Source organism: Tachypleus tridentatus, unplaced genomic scaffold (assembly GCF_004210375.1).
Source record: "Tachypleus tridentatus isolate NWPU-2018 unplaced genomic scaffold, ASM421037v1 Hic_cluster_2, whole genome shotgun sequence".
NCBI classification, from domain to species: Eukaryota; Metazoa; Arthropoda; class Merostomata; order Xiphosura; family Limulidae; genus Tachypleus; species Tachypleus tridentatus.
This window is the reverse complement of record NW_027467782.1, coordinates 39,094,857-39,114,421: the sequence shown is the minus strand read 5'-3', so window position 1 is coordinate 39,114,421 and position 19,565 is coordinate 39,094,857.

Sequence of the window (19,565 nt, the reverse complement as noted above, 5' to 3'; positions counted from 1 at the left end):
AGTTTGATGAGACACTCATTCCATCAATTCGATCACATAGTTTGATCAGGCACTCATTCCATCAATTTGATGACATAGATTGATCAGACACTCATTCCATCAATTTGATCACCTAATTTGATTAGACACACACTCCATCAATTCGATCGCATAGTTTGATCAGACACTCTTTCCATCAATTTGATCACATAGTTTGATCAGACATTCCTTCCATCAATTCGATCACATAGTTTGATCAGACACTAATTCCATCAATTTCATCACATAATTTGATCAAACACTCATTCCATCAATTTCATCAGACACACATTCCATCAATTAGATCACATAGTTTGATCAGACTCTCCTTCCATCAATTTGATCACATAATTTGATCAGACACTCATTCCATCAATTTTATCACATAATTTGATCAGACACTCATTCCATCAATTCGATCACATAGTTTGATCAGACACTTATTCCATCAATTTGATCACATAGTTTGATCAGACACTCATTCCATCAATTTGATCACATAGTTTGATCAGACACTCATTCCATCAATTCGATCACATAGTTTGATCAGACACTCATTCCATCAATTTGATCACATAGTTTGATCAGACACTCATTCCATCAATTCGATCACATAGTTTGATCAAACACTCATTCCATCAATTTCATCAGACACACATTCCATCAATTTGATCACATAGTTTGATCAGACACACATTCCATCAATTAGATCACATAGTTTGACCAGACACTCTTTCCATCAATTTCATCACATAGTTTGATCAGACACACATTCCATCAATTTCATCACATAGTTTGATCAGACACTTATTCCATCAATTTGATCACATAGTTTGATCAGACACTCATTCCATCAATTTGATCACATAGTTTGATCAGACACACATTCCATCAATTTGATCACATTGTTTGATTAGACACACATTCCATCAATTTGATAACATAGTTTGATCAGACACTTATTTTATCAATTTGATCACATTGTTTGATCAAACACTCATTCCATCAATTTCATCACATAGTTTGATCAGACACTCATTCCATCAATTTGATCACATAGTTTGATCAGACACTCATTCCATCAATTTGATCACATAGTTTGATCAGACACTCATTCCATCAATTTGATCACATAGTTTGATCAGACACTCATTCCATCAATTCGATCACATAGTTTGATCAGACATTCATTCCATCAATTCCATCACATAATTTGATCAGACACTCATTCCATCAATTGATCACATAGTTTGATCAGACACTCATTCCATCAATTTGATCACATAGTTTGATCAGACACACATTCCATCAATTTGATCACATAGTTTGATCAGACACATCATTCCATCATCAATTTGATCACATAGTTTGATCAGACACTCATTCCATCAATTTGATCACATAGTTTGATCAGACACTCATTCCATCAATTTCATCACATAGTTTGATCAGACACTCATTCCATCAATTTCATCACATAGTTTGATCAGACACTCATTCCATCAATTTGATCACATAGTTTGATCAGACACTCATTCCATCAATTTGATCACATAGTTTGATCAGACACTCATTCCATCAATTTGATCACATAGTTTGATCAGACACTCATTCCATCAATTTGATCACATAGTTTGATCAGACACTCATTCCATCAATTTGATCACATAGTTTGATCAGACACTCATTCCATCAATTTGATCACATAGTTTGATCAGACACTCATTCCATCAATTTGATCACATAGTTTGATCAGACACTCATTCCATCAATTTGATCACATAGTTTGATCAGACACTCATTCCATCAATTTGATCACATAGTTTGATCAGACACTCATTCCATCAATTTGATCACATAGTTTGATCAGACACTCATTCCATCAATTTGATCACATAGTTTGATCAGACACTCATTCCATCAATTTGATCACATAGTTTGATCAGACACTCATTCCATCAATTTGATCACATAGTTTGATCAGACACTCATTCCATCAATTTGATCACATAGTTTGATCAGACACTCATTCCATCAATTTGATCACATAGTTTGATCACTCATTCCATTTTCCATCATTTGATCACATAGTTTGATCACATCAATTTGATCACATAGTTTGATCAGACACTCATTCCATCAATTTGATCACATAGTTTGATCAGACACTCATTCCATCAATTTGATCACATAGTTTGATCAGACACTCATTCCATCAATTTGATCACATAGTTTGATCAGACACTCATTCCATCAATTTGATCACATAGTTTGATCAGACACTCATTCCATCAATTTGATCACATAGTTTGATCAGACACTCATTCCATCAATTTGATCACATAGTTTGATCAGACACTCATTCCATCAATTTGATCACATAGTTTGATCAGACACTCATTCCATCAATTTGATCACATAGTTTGATCAGACACTCATTCCATCAATTTGATCACATAGTTTGATCAGACACTCATTCCATCAATTTGATCACATAGTTTGATCAGACACTCATTCCATCAATTTGATCACATAGTTTGATCAGACACTCATTCCATCAATTTGATCACATAGTTTGATCAGACACTCATTCCATCAATTTGATCACATAGTTTGATCAGACACTCATTCCATCAATTTGATCACATAGTTTGATCAGACACTCATTCCATCAATTTGATCACATAGTTTGATCAGACACTCATTCCATCAATTTGATCACATAGTTTGATCAGACACTCATTCCATCAATTTGATCACATAGTTTGATCAGACACTCATTCCATCAATTTGATCACATAGTTTGATCAGACACTCATTCCATCAATTTGATCACATAGTTTGATCAGACACTCATTCCATCAATTTGATCACATAGTTTGATCAGACACTCATTCCATCAATTTGATCACATAGTTTGATCAGACACTCATTCCATCAATTTGATCACATAGTTTGATCAGACACTCATTCCATCAATTTGATCACATAGTTTGATCAGACACTCATTCCATCAATTTGATCACATAGTTTGATCAGACACATCATTCCATCAATTTGATCACATAGTTTGATCAGACACTCATTCCATCAATTTGATCACATAGTTTGATCAGACACTCATTCCATCAATTTGATCACATAGTTTGATCAGACACTCATTCCATCAATTTGATCACATAGTTTGATCAGACACTCATTCCATCAATTTGATCACATAGTTTGATCAGACACTCATTCCATCAATTTGATCACATAGTTTGATCAGACACTCATTCCATCAATTTGATCACATAGTTTGATCAGACACTCATTCCATCAATTTGATCACATAGTTTGATCAGACACTCATTCCATCAATTTGATCACATAGTTTGATCAGACACTCATTCCATCAATTTGATCACATAGTTTGATCACACACACTCATTCCATCAATTTGATCACATAGTTTGATCAGACACTCATTCCATCAATTTGATCACATAGTTTGATCAGACACTCATTCCATCAATTTGATCACATAGTTTGATCAGACACTCATTCCATCAATTTGATCACATAGTTTGATCAGACACTCATTCCATCAATTTGATCACATAGTTTGATCAGACACTCATTCCATCAATTTGATCACATAGTTTGATCAGACACTCATTCCATCAATTTGATCACATAGTTTGATCAGACACTCATTCCATCAATTTGATCACATAGTTTGATCAGACACTCATTCCATCAATTTGATCACATAGTTTGATCAGACACTCATTCCATCAATTTGATCACATAGTTTGATCAGACACACATTCCATCAATTTGATCACATAGTTTGATCAGACATTCCATCAATTCCATCACAAGTTTGATCACATAGTTTGATCAGATCACATAGTTTGACAGACACATTCCATCAATTTGATCACATAGTTTGATCAGACACTCATTCCATCAATTTGATCACATAGTTTGATCAGACACTCATTCCATCAATTTGATCACATAGTTTGATCAGACACTCATTCCATCAATTTGATCACATAGTTTGATCAGACACTCATTCCATCAATTTGATCACATAGTTTGATCAGACACTCATTCCATCAATTTGATCACATAGTTTGATCAGACACTCATTCCATCAATTTGATCACATAGTTTGATCAGACACTCATTCCATCAATTTGATCACATAGTTTGATCAGACACTCATTCCATCAATTTGATCACATAGTTTGATCAGACACTCATTCCATCAATTTGATCACATAGTTTGATCAGACACTCATTCCATCAATTTGATCACATAGTTTGATCAGACACTCATTCCATCAATTTGATCACATAGTTTGATCAGACACTCATTCCATCAATTTGATCACATAGTTTGATCAGACACTCATTCCATCAATTTGATCACATAGTTTGATCAGACACTCATTCCATCAATTTGATCACATAGTTTGATCAGACACTCATTCCATCAATTTGATCACATAGTTTGATCAGACACTCATTCCATCAATTTGATCACATAGTTTGATCAGACACTCATTCCATCAATTTGATCACATAGTTTGATCAGACACTCATTCCATCAATTTGATCACATAGTTTGATCAGACACTCATTCCATCAATTTGATCACAGTTTGTTTGATCATTCCATCACATCAATTCATCATCAAGTTTGATCAGACATCATTCCATCAATTTGATCACATAGTTTGATCAGACACTCATTCCATCAATTTGATCACATAGTTTGATCAGACACTCATTCCATCAATTTGATCACATAGTTTGATCAGACACTCATTCCATCAATTTGATCACATAGTTTGATCAGACACTCATTCCATCAATTTGATCACATAGTTTGATCAGACACTCATTCCATCAATTTGATCACATAGTTTGATCAGACACTCATTCCATCAATTTGATCACATAGTTTGATCAGACACTCATTCCATCAATTTGATCACATAGTTTGATCAGACACTCATTCCATCAATTTGATCACATAGTTTGATCAGACACTCATTCCATCAATTTGATCACATAGTTTGATCAGACACTCATTCCATCAATTTGATCACATAGTTTGATCAGACACTCATTCCATCAATTTGATCACATAGTTTGATCAGACACTCATTCCATCAATTTGATCACATAGTTTGATCAGACACTCATTCCATCAATTTGATCACATAGTTTGATCAGACACTCATTCCATCAATTTGATCACATAGTTTGATCAGACACTCATTCCATCAATTTTCATCAATTTGATCACATCCAGTTTGATCAGACACTCATTCCATCAATTTGATCACATAGTTTGATCAGACACTCATTCCATCAATTTGATCACATAGTTTGATCAGACACTCATTCCATCAATTTGATCACATAGTTTGATCAGACACTCATTCCATCAATTTGATCACATAGTTTGATCAGACACTCATTCCATCAATTTGATCACATAGTTTGATCAGACACTCATTCCATCAATTTGATCACATAGTTTGATCAGACACTCATTCCATCAATTTGATCACATAGTTTGATCAGACACTCATTCCATCAATTTGATCACATAGTTTGATCAGACACTCATTCCATCAATTTGATCACATAGTTTGATCAGACACTCATTCCATCAATTTGATCACATAGTTTGATCAGACACTCATTCCATCAATTTGATCACATAGTTTGATCAGACACTCATTCCATCAATTTGATCACATAGTTTGATCAGACACTCATTCCATCAATTTGATCACATAGTTTGATCAGACACTCATTCCATCAATTTGATCACATAGTTTGATCAGACACTCATTCCATCAATTTGATCACATAGTTTGATCAGACACTCATTCCACATTTGATCACATAGTTTGATCAGACACACATTCCATCAATTTGATCACATAGTTTGATCAGACACTCATTCCATCAATTTGATCACATAGTTTGATCAGACACTCATTCCATCAATTTGATCACATAGTTTGATCAGACACTCATTCCATCAATTTGATCACATAGTTTGATCAGACACTCATTCCATCAATTTGATCACATAGTTTGATCAGACACTCATTCCATCAATTTGATCACATAGTTTGATCAGACACTCATTCCATCAATTTGATCACATAGTTTGATCAGACACTCATTCCATCAATTTGATCAATAGTTTGATCATTTCCATCAATTTGATCACATAGTTTGATCCATCATTCCATTTGATCACATAGTTTGATCAGACACTCATTCCATCAATTTGATCACATAGTTTGATCAGACACTCATTCCATCAATTTGATCACATAGTTTGATCAGACACTCATTCCATCAATTTGATCACATAGTTTGATCAGACACTCATTCCATCAATTTGATCACATAGTTTGATCAGACACTCATTCCATCAATTTTTAGTTTGATCAGACACTCATTCCATCAATTTGATCACATAGTTTGATCAGACACTCATTCCATCAATTTGATCACATAGTTTGATCAGACACTCATTCCATCAATTTGATCACATAGTTTGATCAGACACTCATTCCATCAATTTGATCACATAGTTTGATCAGACACTCATTCCATCAATTTGATCACATAGTTTGATCAGACACTCATTCCATCAATTTGATCACATAGTTTGATCAGACACTCATTCCATCAATTTGATCACATAGTTTGATCAGACACACATTCCATCAATTTGATCACATAGTTTGATCAGACACTCATTCCATCAATTTGATCACATAGTTTGATCAGACATTCATTCCATCAATTTGATCACATAGTTTGATCAGACACTCATTCCATCAATTTGATCACATAGTTTGATCACACACATAGTTTGATTCCATCAATTTGATCACATAGTTTGATCAGACACTCATTCCATCAATTTGATCACATAGTTTGATCAGACACTCATTCCATCAATTTGATCACATAGTTTGATCAGACACTCATTCCATCAATTTGATCACATAGTTTGATCAGACACTCATTCCATCAATTTGATCACATAGTTTGATCAGACACTCATTCCATCAATTTGATCACATAGTTTGATCAGACACTCATTCCATCAATTTGATCACATAGTTTGATCAGACACTCATTCCATCAATTTGATCACATAGTTTGATCAGACACTCATTCCATCAATTTGATCACATAGTTTGATCAGACACTCATTCCATCAATTTGATCACATAGTTTGATCAGACACTCATTCCATCAATTTGATCACATAGTTTGATCAGACACTCATTCCATCAATTTGATCACATAGTTTGATCAGACACTCATTCCATCAATTTGATCACATAGTTTGATCAGACACTCATTCCATCAATTTGATCACATAGTTTGATCAGACACTCATTCCATCAATTTGATCACATAGTTTGATCAGACACTCATTCCATCAATTTGATCACATAGTTTGATCAGACACACATTCCATCAATTTGATCACATAGTTTGATCAGACACTCATTCCATCAATTTGATCACATAGTTTGATCAGACACTCATTCCATCAATTTGATCACATAGTTTGATCAGACACTCATTCCATCAATTTGATCACATAGTTTGATCAGACACTCATTCCATCAATTTGATCACATAGTTTGATCAGACACTCATTCCATCAATTTGATCACATAGTTTGATCAGACACACATCAATTTCCATCAATTTGATCACATAGTTTGATCAGACACTCATTCCATCAATTTGATCACATAGTTTGATCAGACACTCATTCCATCAATTTGATCACATAGTTTGATCAGACACTCATTCCATCAATTTGATCACATAGTTTGATCAGACACTCATTCCATCAATTTGATCACATAGTTTGATCAGACACTCATTCCATCAATTTGATCACATAGTTTGATCAGACACTCATTCCATCAATTTGATCACATAGTTTGATCAGACACTCATTCCATCAATTTGATCACATAGTTTGATCAGACACTCATTCCATCAATTTGATCACATAGTTTGATCAGACACATCATTCCATCAATTTGATCACATAGTTTGATCAGACACTCATTCCATCAATTTGATCACATAGTTTGATCAGACACTCATTCCATCAATTTGATCACATAGTTTGATCAGACACTCATTCCATCAATTTGATCACATAGTTTGATCAGACACTCATTCCATCAATTTGATCACATAGTTTGATCAGACACTCATTCCATCAATTTGATCACATAGTTTGATCAGACACTCATTCCATCAATTTGATCACATAGTTTGATCAGACACTCATTCCATCAATTTGATCACATAGTTTGATCAGACACACATTCCATCAATTTGATCACATAGTTTGATCAGACACTCATTCCATCAATTTGATCACATAGTTTGATCAGACACTCATTCCATCAATTTGATCACATAGTTTGATCAGACACTCATTCCATCAATTTGATCACATAGTTTGATCAGACACTCATTCCATCAATTTGATCACATAGTTTGATCAGACACTCATTCCATCAATTTGATCACATAGTTTGATCAGACACTCATTCCATCAATTTGATCACATAGTTTGATCAGACACTCATTCCATCAATTTGATCACATAGTTTGATCAGACACTCATTCCATCAATTTGATCACATAGTTTGATCAGACACTCATTCCATCAATTTGATCACATAGTTTGATCAGACACTCATTCCATCAATTTGATCACATAGTTTGATCAGACAGTTTCATTCCATCAATTTGATCACATAGTTTGATCAGACACTCATTCCATCAATTTGATCACATAGTTTGATCAGACACTCATTCCATCAATTTGATCACATAGTTTGATCAGACATTCATTCCATCAATTTGATCACATAGTTTGATCAGACACTCATTCCATCAATTTGATCACATAGTTTGATCAGACACTCATTCCATCAATTTGATCACATAGTTTGATCAGACACTCATTCCATCAATTTGATCACATAGTTTGATCAGACACACATTCCATCAATTTGATCACATAGTTTGATCAGACACTCATTCCATCAATTTGATCACATAGTTTGATCATAGTTTGATCAGACACTCATTCCATCAATTTGATCACATAGTTTGATCAGACACTCATTCCATCAATTTGATCACATAGTTTGATCAGACACTCACATCATTCCATCAATTTGATCACATAGTTTGATCAGACACTCATTCCATCAATTTGATCACATAGTTTGATCAGACACTCATTCCATCAATTTGATCACATAGTTTGATCAGACACTCATTCCATCAATTTGATCACATAGTTTGATCAGACACTCATTCCATCAATTTGATCACATAGTTTGATCAGACACTCATTCCATCAATTTGATCACATAGTTTGATCAGACACTCATTCCATCAATTTGATCACATAGTTTGATCAGACACTCATTCCATCAATTTGATCACATAGTTTGATCAGACACTCATTCCATCAATTTGATCACATAGTTTGATCAGACACTCATTCCATCAATTTGATCACATAGTTTGATCAGACACTCATTCCATCAATTTGATCACATAGTTTGATCATTCCATCATCAATTTGATCACATAGTTTGATCAGACACTCATTCCATCAATTTGATCACATAGTTTGATCAGACACTCATTCCATCAATTTGATCACATAGTTTGATCAGACACTCATTCCATCAATTTGATCACATAGTTTGATCAGACACTCATTCCATCAATTTGATCACATAGTTTGATCAGACACTCATTCCATCAATTTGATCACATAGTTTGATCAGACACTCATTCCATCAATTTGATCACATAGTTTGATCAGACACTCATTCCATCAATTTGATCACATAGTTTGATCAGACACTCATTCCATCAATTTGATCACATAGTTTGATCAGACACTCATTCCATCAATTTGATCACATAGTTTGATCAGACACTCATTCCATCAATTTGATCACATAGTTTGATCAGACACTCATTCCATCAATTTGATCACATAGTTTGATCAGACACTCATTCCATCAATTTGATCACATAGTTTGATCAGACACTCATTCCATCAATTTGATCACATAGTTTGATCAGACACTCATTCCATCAATTTGATCACATAGTTTGATCAGACACTCATTCCATCAATTTGATCACATAGTTTGATCAGACACTCATTCCATCAATTTGATCACATAGTTTGATCAGACACTCATTCCATCAATTTGATCACATAGTTTGATCAGACACTCATTCCATCAATTTGATCACATAGTTTGATCAGACACTCATTCCATCAATTTGATCACATAGTTTGATCAGACACTCATTCCATCAATTTGATCACATAGTTTGATCAGACACTCATTCCATCAATTTGATCACATAGTTTGATCAGACACTCATTCCATCAATTTGATCACATAGTTTGATCAGACACTCATTCCATCAATTTGATCACATAGTTTGATCAGACATTCATTCCATCAATTTGATCACATAGTTTGATCAGACACTCATTCCATCAATTTGATCACATAGTTTGATCAGACACTCATTCCATCAATTTGATCACATAGTTTGATCAGACACTCATTCCATCAATTTGATCACATAGTTTGATCAGACACTCATTCCATCAATTTGATCACATAGTTTGATCAGACACTCATTCCATCAATTTGATCACATAGTTTGATCAGACACTCATTCCATCAATTTGATCACATAGTTTGATCAGACACTCATTCCATCAATTTGATCACATAGTTTGATCAGACACTCATTCCATCAATTTGATCACATAGTTTGATCAGACACTCATTCCATCAATTTGATCACATAGTTTGATCAGACACTCATTCCATCAATTTGATCACATAGTTTGATCAGACACTCATTCCATCAATTTGATCACATAGTTTGATCAGACACTCATTCCATCAATTTGATCACATAGTTTGATCAGACACTCATTCCATCAATTTGATCACATAGTTTGATCAGACACTCATTCCATCAATTTGATCACATAGTTTGATCAGACACTCATTCCATCAATTTGATCACATAGTTTGATCAGACACTCATTCCATCAATTTGATCACATAGTTTGATCAGACACTCATTCCATCAATTTGATCACATAGTTTGATCAGACACTCATTCCATCAATTTGATCACATAGTTTGATCAGACACTCATTCCATCAATTTGATCACATAGTTTGATCAGACACTCATTCCATCAATTTGATCACATAGTTTGATCAGACACTCATTCCATCAATTTGATCACATAGTTTGATCAGACACTCATTCCATCAATTTGATCACATAGTTTGATCAGACACTCATCAATTTCCATCAATTTGATCACATATCAATTTGATCAGTTTGACTCATTCCATCAATTTGATCACATAGTTTGATCAGACACTCATTCCATCAATTTGATCACATAGTTTGATCAGACACTCATTCCATCAATTTGATCACATAGTTTGATCAGACACTCATTCCATCAATTTGATCACATAGTTTGATCAGACACTCATTCCATCAATTTGATCACATAGTTTGATCAGACACTCATTCCATCAATTTGATCACATAGTTTGATCAGACACTCATTCCATCAATTTGATCACATAGTTTGATCAGACACTCATTCCATCAATTTGATCACATAGTTTGATCAGACACTCATTCCATCAATTTGATCACATAGTTTGATCAGACACACATTCCATCAATTTGATCACATAGTTTGATCAGACATTCATTCCATCAATTTGATCACATAGTTTGATCATTCCACACTCATTCCATCAATTTGATCACATAGTTTGATCAGACACTCATTCCATCAATTTGATCACATAGTTTGATCAGACACTCATTCCATCAATTTGATCACATAGTTTGATCAGACACTCATTCCATCAATTTGATCACATAGTTTGATCAGACACTCATTCCATCAATTTGATCACATAGTTTGATCAGACACTCATTCCATCAATTTGATCACATAGTTTGATCAGACACTCATTCCATCAATTTGATCACATAGTTTGATCAGACACTCATTCCATCAATTTGATCACATAGTTTGATCAGACACTCATTCCATCAATTTGATCACATAGTTTGATCAGACACTCATTCCATCAATTTGATCACATAGTTTGATCAGACACTCATTCCATCAATTTGATCACATAGTTTGATCAGACACTCATTCCATCAATTTGATCACATAGTTTGATCAGACACTCATTCCATCAATTTGATCACATAGTTTGATCAGACACTCATTCCATCAATTTGATCACATAGTTTGATCAGACACTCATTCCATCAATTTGATCACATAGTTTGATCAGACACTCATTCCATCAATTTGATCACATAGTTTGATCAGACACTCATTCCATCAATTTGATCACATAGTTTGATCAGACACTCATTCCATCAATTTGATCACATAGTTTGATCAGACACTCATTCCATCAATTTGATCACATAGTTTGATCAGACACTCATTCCATCAATTTGATCACATAGTTTGATCAGACACTCATTCCATCAATTTGATCACATAGTTTGATCAGACACTCATTCCATCAATTTGATCACATAGTTTGATCAGACACTCATTCCATCAATTTGATCACATAGTTTGATCAGACACTCATTCCATCAATTTGATCACATAGTTTGATCAGACACTCATTCCATCAATTTGATCACATAGTTTGATCAGACACTCATTCCATCAATTTGATCACATAGTTTGATCAGACACTCATTCCATCAATTTGATCACATAGTTTGATCAGACACTCATTCCATCAATTTGATCACATAGTTTGATCAGACACTCATTCCATCAATTTGATCACATAGTTTGATCAGACACTCATTCCATCAATTTGATCACATAGTTTGATCAGACACTCATTCCATCAATTTGATCACATAGTTTGATCAGACACTCATTCCATCAATTTGATCACATAGTTTGATCAGACACTCATTCCATCAATTTGATCACATAGTTTGATCAGACACTCATTCCATCAATTTGATCACATAGTTTGATCAGACACTCATTCCATCAATTTGATCACATAGTTTGATCAGACACTCATTCCATCAATTTGATCACATAGTTTGATCAGACACTCATTCCATCAATTTGATCACATAGTTTGATCAGACACTCATTCCATCAATTTGATCACATAGTTTGATCAGACACTCATTCCATCAATTTGATCACATAGTTTGATCAGACACTCATTCCATCAATTTGATCACATAGTTTGATCAGACACTCATTCCATCAATTTGATCACATAGTTTGATCAGACACTCATTCCATCAATTTGATCACATAGTTTGATCAGACACTCATTCCATCAATTTGATCACATAGTTTGATCAGACACTCATTCCATCAATTTGATCACATAGTTTGATCAGACACTCATTCCATCAATTTGATCACATAGTTTGATCAGACACTCATTCCATCAATTTGATCACATAGTTTGATCAGACACATTCCATCATTCCATCAATTTGATCACATAGTTTGATCAGACACTCATTCCATCAATTTGATCACATAGTTTGATCAGACACTCATTCCATCAATTTGATCACATAGTTTGATCAGACACTCATTCCATCAATTTGATCACATAGTTTGATCAGACACTCATTCCATCAATTTGATCACATAGTTTGATCAGACACTCATTCCATCAATTTGATCACATAGTTTGATCAGACACTCATTCCATCAATTTGATCACATAGTTTGATCAGACATTCATTCCATCAATTTGATCACATAGTTTGATCAGACACTCATTCCATCAATTTGATCACATAGTTTGATCAGACACTCATTCCATCAATTTGATCACATAGTTTGATCAGACACTCATTCCATCAATTTGATCACATAGTTTGATCAGACACTCATTCCATCAATTTGATCACATAGTTTGATCAGACACTCATTCCATCAATTTGATCACATAGTTTGATCAGACACTCATTCCATCAATTTGATCACATAGTTTGATCAGACACTCATTCCATCAATTTGATCACATAGTTTGATCAGACACTCATTCCATCAATTTGATCACATAGTTTGATCAGACACTCATTCCATCAATTTGATCACATAGTTTGATCAGACACTCATTCCATCAATTTGATCACATAGTTTGATCACACACTCATTCCATCAATTTGATCACATAGTTTGATCAGACACTCATTCCATCAATTTGATCACATAGTTTGATCAGACACTCATTCCATCAATTTGATCACATAGTTTGATCAGACACTCATTCCATCAATTTGATCACATAGTTTGATCAGACACTCATTCCATCAATTTGATCACATAGTTTGATCAGACACTCATTCCATCAATTTGATCACATAGTTTGATCAGACACTCATTCCATCAATTTGATCACATAGTTTGATCAGACACTCATTCCATCAATTTGATCACATAGTTTGATCAGACACTCATTCCATCAATTTGATCACATAGTTTGATCAGACACTCATTCCATCAATTTGATCACATAGTTTGATCAGACACTCATTCCATCAATTTGATCACATAGTTTGATCAGACACTCATTCCATCAATTTGATCACATAGTTTGATCAGACACTCATTCCATCAATTTGATCACATAGTTTGATCAGACACTCATTCCATCAATTTGATCACATAGTTTGATCAGACACTCATTCCATCAATTTGATCACATAGTTTGATCAGACACTCATTCCATCAATTTGATCACATAGTTTGATCAGACACTCATTCCATCAATTTGATCACATAGTTTGATCAGACACTCATTCCATCAATTTGATCACATAGTTTGATCAGACACTCATTCCATCAATTTGATCACATAGTTTGATCAGACACTCATTCCATCAATTTGATCACATAGTTTGATCAGACACTCATTCCATCAATTTGATCACATAGTTTGATCAGACACTCATTCCATCAATTTGATCACATAGTTTGATCATTTGATCACATAGTTTGACACACATTCCATCAATTTGATCACATAGTTTGATCAGACACTCATTCCATCAATTTGATCACATAGTTTGATCAGACACTCATTCCATCAATTTGATCACATAGTTTGATCAGACACTCATTCCATCAATTTGATCACATAGTTTGATCAGACACTCATTCCATCAATTTGATCACATAGTTTGATCAGACACTCATTCCATCAATTTGATCACATAGTTTGATCAGACACTCATTCCATCAATTTGATCACATAGTTTGATCAGACACTCATTCCATCAATTTGATCACATAGTTTGATCAGACACTCATTCCATCAATTTGATCACATAGTTTGATCAGACACTCATTCCATCAATTTGATCACATAGTTTGATCAGACACTCATTCCATCAATTTGATCACATAGTTTGATCAGACACTCATTCCATCAATTTGATCACATAGTTTGATCAGACACTCATTCCATCAATTTGATCACATAGTTTGATCAGACACTCATTCCATCAATTTGATCACATAGTTTGATCAGACACTCATTCCATCAATTTGATCACATAGTTTGATCAGACACTCATTCCATCAATTTGATCACATAGTTTGATCAGACACTCATTCCATCAATTTGATCACATAGTTTGATCAGACACAATTTGATCATTCCATCAATTTGATCACATAGTTTGATCAGACAACTCATTCCATCAATTTGATCACATAGTTTGATCAGACACTCATTCCATCAATTTGATCACATAGTTTGATCAGACACTCATTCCATCAATTTGATCACATAGTTTGATCAGACACTCATTCCATCAATTTGATCACATAGTTTGATCAGACACTCATTCCATCAATTTGATCACATAGTTTGATCAGACACTCATTCCATCAATTTGATCACATAGTTTGATCAGACACTCATTCCATCAATTTGATCACATAGTTTGATCAGACACTCATTCCATCAATTTGATCACATAGTTTGATCAGACACTCATTCCATCAATTTGATCACATAGTTTGATCAGACACTCATTCCATCAATTTGATCACATAGTTTGATCAGACACTCATTCCATCAATTTGATCACATAGTTTGATCAGACACTCATTCCATCAATTTGATCACATAGTTTGATCAGACACTCATTCCATCAATTTGATCACATAGTTTGATCAGACACTCATTCCATCAATTTGATCACATAGTTTGATCAGACACTCATTCCATCAATTTGATCACATAGTTTGATCAGACACTCATTCCATCAATTTGATCACATAGTTTGATCAGACACTCATTCCATCAATTTGATCACATAGTTTGATCAGACACTCATTCCATCAATTTGATCACATAGTTTGATCAGACACTCATTCCATCAATTTGATCACATAGTTTGATCAGACACTCATTCCATCAATTTGATCACATAGTTTGATCAGACACTCATTCCATCAATTTGATCACATAGTTTGATCAGACACTCATTCCATCAATTTGATCACATAGTTTGATCAGACACTCATTCCATCAATTTGATCACATAGTTTGATCAGACACTCATTCCATCAATTTGATCACATAGTTTGATCAGACACTCATTCCATCAATTTGATCACATAGTTTGATCAGACATTTGATCACATATTCCATCAATTTGATCACATAGTTTGATCAGACACTCATTCCATCAATTTGATCACATAGTTTGATCAGACACTCATTCCATCAATTTGATCACATAGTTTGATCAGACACTCATTCCATCAATTTGATCACATAGTTTGATCCATCATTCCATCAATTTGATCACATAGTTTGATCAGACACTCATTCCATCAATTTGATCACATAGTTTGATCAGACACTCATTCCATCAATTTGATCACATAGTTTGATCAGACACTCATTCCATCAATTTGATCACATAGTTTGATCAGACACTCATTCCATCAATTTGATCACATAGTTTGATCAGACACTCATTCCATCAATTTGATCACATAGTTTGATCAGACACTCATTCCATCAATTTGATCACATAGTTTGATCAGACACTCATTCCATCAATTTGATCACATAGTTTGATCAGACACTCATTCCATCAATTTGATCACATAGTTTGATCAGACACTCATTCCATCAATTTGATCACATAGTTTGATCAGACACTCATTCCATCAATTTGATCACATAGTTTGATCAGACACTCATTCCATCAATTTGATCACATAGTTTGATCAGACACTCATTCCATCAATTTGATCACATAGTTTGATCAGACACTCATTCCATCAATTTGATCACATAGTTTGATCAGACACTCATTCCATCAATTTGATCACATAGTTTGATCAGACACTCATTCCATCAATTTGATCACATAGTTTGATCAGACACTCATTCCATCAATTTGATCACATAGTTTGATCAGACACTCATTCCATCAATTTGATCACATAGTTTGATCAGACACTCATTCCATCAATTTGATCACATAGTTTGATCAGACACTCATTCCATCAATTTGATCACATAGTTTGATCAGACACTCATTCCATCAATTTGATCACATAGTTTGATCAGACACTCATTCCATCAATTTGATCACATAGTTTGATCAGACACTCATTCCATCAATTTGATCACATAGTTTGATCAGACACTCATTCCATCAATTTGATCACATAGTTTGATCAGACACTCATTCCATCAATTTGATCACATAGTTTGATCAGACACTCATTCCATCAATTTGATCACATAGTTTGATCAGACACTCATTCCATCAATTTGATCACATAGTTTGATCAGACACTCATTCCATCAATTTGATCACATAGTTTGATCAGACACACATTCCATCAATTTGATCACATAGTTTGATCAGACACTCATTCCATCAATTTGATCACATAGTTTGATCAGACACTCATTCCATCAATTTGATCACATAGTTTGATCAGACACTCATTCCATCAATTTGATCACATAGTTTGATCAGACACTCATTCCATCAATTTGATCACATAGTTTGATCAGACTCATTCCATCATTCCATCAATTTGATCACATAGTTTGATCAGACACACTCATTCCATCAATTTGATCACATAGTTTGATCAGACACTCATTCCATCAATTTGATCACATAGTTTGATCAGACACTCATTCCATCAATTTGATCACATAGTTTGATCAGACACTCATTCCATCAATTTGATCACATAGTTTGATCAGACACTCATTCCATCAATTTGATCACATAGTTTGATCAGACACTCATTCCATCAATTTGATCACATAGTTTGATCAGACACTCATTCCATCAATTTGATCACATAGTTTGATCAGACACTCATTCCATCAATTTGATCACATAGTTTGATCAGACACTCATTCCATCAATTTGATCACATAGTTTGATCAGACACTCATTCCATCAATTTGATCACATAGTTTGATCAGACACTCATTCCATCAATTTGATCACATAGTTTGATCAGACACACATCATTTTCCATCAATTTGATCACATAGTTTGATCAGACACTCATTCCATCAATTTGATCACATAGTTTGATCAGACACTCATTCCATCAATTTGATCACATAGTTTGATCAGACACTCATTCCATCAATTTGATCACATAGTTTGATCAGACACTCATTCCATCAATTTGATCACATAGTTTGATCAGACACTCATTCCATCAATTTGATCACATAGTTTGATCAGACACACATTCCATCAATTTGATCACATAGTTTGATCAGACACTCATTCCATCAATTTGATCACATAGTTTGATCAGACACTCATTCCACATAGTTTGATCAGACATTCCATCAATTTGATCACATAGTTTGATCAGACACTCATTCCATCAATTTGATCACATAGTTTGATCAGACACTCATTCCATCAATTTGATCACATAGTTTGATCAGACACTCATTCCATCAATTTGATCACATAGTTTGATCAGACACTCATTCCATCAATTTGATCACATAGTTTGATCAGACACTCATTCCATCAATTTGATCACATAGTTTGATCAGACACTCATTCCATCAATTTGATCACATAGTTTGATCAGACACTCATTCCATCAATTTGATCACATAGTTTGATCAGACACTCATTCCATCAATTTGATCACATAGTTTGATCAGACACTCATTCCATCAATTTGATCACATAGTTTGATCAGACACTCATTCCATCAATTTGATCACATAGTTTGATCAGACACTCATTCCATCAATTTGATCACATAGTTTGATCAGACATCAATTTGATCACATTCCATTCCATCAATTTGATCACATAGTTTGAT